The sequence below is a fragment of the Aegilops tauschii genome, chromosome 5 (genome assembly GCF_002575655.3).
Source record: "Aegilops tauschii subsp. strangulata cultivar AL8/78 chromosome 5, Aet v6.0, whole genome shotgun sequence".
NCBI classification, from domain to species: domain Eukaryota; kingdom Viridiplantae; phylum Streptophyta; class Magnoliopsida; order Poales; family Poaceae; genus Aegilops; species Aegilops tauschii.
Genome location: NC_053039.3, coordinates 540,336,142 through 540,338,991, shown reverse-complemented (window position 1 = coordinate 540,338,991; position 2,850 = coordinate 540,336,142). Strand labels below are relative to the sequence as shown.

Here is a 2,850-nt window from a genome sequence, read left to right as displayed (position 1 = left end):
AAGATTAAGCCATAGTGACCCAAGATTAAGAAAAAAAGCAAAAAAAAATTGAAAAAAAAATCTAATTTTTTTTTAAAATATATTGTTAGTAATGACGCACTTCTATGTGGTGCGCCATTACTAAGTCAGATTGTAATGGCGCACTGTTGGACATAGTAATGACGCACTATGTGGTGCGCCACTATTATCTGGAATACTAATAGCGCACCAGAGGTGCGCCGTTACTATTTGTTACTAGTAGCGTGTTAATAGTGGCGCACCTATAGTGCATCATTAATAGCAAAAACTGGTACGCCACTAACAGCCCTTTTTTCTAGTAGTGAAGTAGCCTAACACATCAGCAAATTAAACTTTTCTTTCCAAGAAAATAACTGTTATTTTCATCTTTTCTCTAAGAAATAATTAGCTCCACGACACCATTGGTCTCCTCAAGTTATTTTTCCCACGACACAGTTGATCTCCTCTGTTTATTGCCCTCTCTCTCTTCCGGGCTCCTCGGTTGCACTCACACCAAAAAATCGAAACGCATGCCGTGGTGGCGGAAGGTTGTCTTCCGAGCGGGCCGTTCTTCTCTCATTGCCTCTATCCATCTCTCTACATACTCCGCTGCTAGCCAAGCTTTCGAGGGCTGCTGCCACTAGAGATTTGTGGGTTCCTGCCAACCTTGATCCCCATGGTCGCCACCATCGTCGGCTCCGCTGGCCCAAATCCCGCGCCCAGGTATCGTCCCGGATGCCCAAATCAGATGCGCTGCCGCCGGGAGCGGGCCGTCCTCCTCCGACATCACCTGGATTAGAGGTTGGGACTCTCCTCCCTCTCAGTCTCTTCAGATCCGCGGCTATTTAGTTAGCTTGGTTGTAAGTTCAGATTTATGCGTGCTAGGAAGGTCTTTTCTGTCCCAATCGCCTCCTCTGTGGTAGCAAGTCTGTATGTTAGATCAGTACGAACAACTACAATCATGTTTCCTACCATCTACTCCTACTACGCTCAAATTTTTATTGGTATTCACTTTGAATTATTATGATTGTTTTGCAGGATCAGAGGATATGACATAGTCCAGTTTATTTTCAGGTACGTTGTTTCCTATCAGTATTATTCCATTGTAAATGTCATGGGTTCGATATAGTACCCGAGTGATACAATTTTGTGACTGACTGTGTTGTTGTTCCCCTACAAATGGTTATTATTTTCACATGCGATCATCTACTTACATAAATGAGATAAAATAAGTTGCTCTTATGAACACGGCTTTGTTCAAAACTTGCATGGACGCTGCATTCTATCCACAAACATGCCATGCTCCAACCACGAGTTTCTATATCGCAAGCCTTAAAAATCTTCTCAACATGTATGTGTGCGGCAGCCAGCAATCCAAGTCTGTGGACATCAATTTTAAGAAAATCGGACGACCGCCGTCCTTGATGCAGCCACCCACTGGAGGTACCGTAGCAGACTGGTGATGCAATACTTCGCAATCCTAGACACAGTTTGAGTTTTTCGCTCGCCGAACTAAGACTGTAGCAGAATGTAATATTTTTCAGGGATTGTATTAATTCTCATCCCCTTTTTAGTTAACATTCCTGTCAAAACTGAATTTAGTTTCAAGTTGAGATGGAGGAAGAAACTGAAACATTAACTCACATATTCTCTCAAATGCTAATTTCGCAATCTCTAGAAGTAAGAAAATCTCCTCCTTTAAATATCACTACAGATTCTTATTCTTTCATTGCTACAGAATTGTTTCAATTTTACACCTTTAGTCCAATTATGATTCACTTTTGTCTCTTCATTATCGTAGTTGTTCGATACAAAGTTCATGCCATTGTTTTTGGAAGATGTTACCTTGACGTCCCAAATCATAACTATTACAGTATTAACTGGAATAGAACAGAAAAAATGCATGATATGGTGATGGAATACCATGTTCAATACTTCAATCGAAGTCCATCACCGTGCTATGTTTAAGAGCTTTCTCCCTTGACTGGTCTTGCTTTATCAACTAAAATCATCTACTTACATTTCTGGAAGATTGCTCTAATATTGTTATTTTTCTTGCTAATTGTTGTCTAATATTTCCTTTACTTAATGTAGCAGAGGTTCAATTACTTTGCAGATTTAATGGCACAACCAAAATTGGTATGCTTATGTTCTTCACATCATGCACGTCTTTTTACACATTGTTTCCTTTCTACTTTTCAATTGCCAACACCGCGCTATTGTCATCGACTGAAGATAAGATGAAGAAAAGAAATGGGTACGATCGATGCGGATGACTAAGAATCATTACCACCTACCAAGTTAATCACCGATGCCTATTTGATTTGTCGTACATATTTGCTCTTTTTGTGAGACGTTTTGTATGAACAGATGATTTCGTGTGTATTGTTCAATCTAATGAAATGGGTTTAATTTAGCCGTGAGACAAGCCAGTTAACAAGTATCTTCACATTCATTTATTTTTCTAATTATTCAATTATTATTGCTACAATTTCCGCAGCAACACGTGGGGTGTCATGTAGTTCCTTCAAAGTATCATACCACGCCCGAGGGGCCTACTTGAGACCATAGAGGGCCTTATTGAGTCTGAAGACTTTGTCAGGATACTTAGGATATTCAAAACATGGGGGTTCAGAAACATATACTTTTTCCTCAAGCTTACCATTGAGGATTTTCATATTCATTTGATATAAGATGATATTATCATGGTTAGCATAAGCAAGCAATATGCAAATAGCCTCAAGTCTAGCAACAGGTGCAAAAGTTTCATCGAAATCAATTCCTTCAACCTGTGTGTAGCCTTGAGCTACAAGACGAGCCTTATTCCTCACCACAAGGCCATTTTCATCTTGC

The 2,850-nt window shown here is 39.9% G+C and overlaps 1 long non-coding RNA gene across 1 annotated transcript; it reads left to right on the top strand.

Annotated features, from left to right (window-relative positions):
* The first annotated feature begins 530 nt into the window (after nucleotides 1-530).
* On the top strand, nucleotides 531-2,456 carry LOC120964163 (uncharacterized). Its single transcript, XR_006663334.1, has 2 exons — nucleotides 531-798; nucleotides 1,036-2,456. It is a non-coding gene; the product is annotated as an uncharacterized lncRNA (long non-coding RNA).
* Nucleotides 2,457-2,850: the final 394 nt, after the last annotated feature.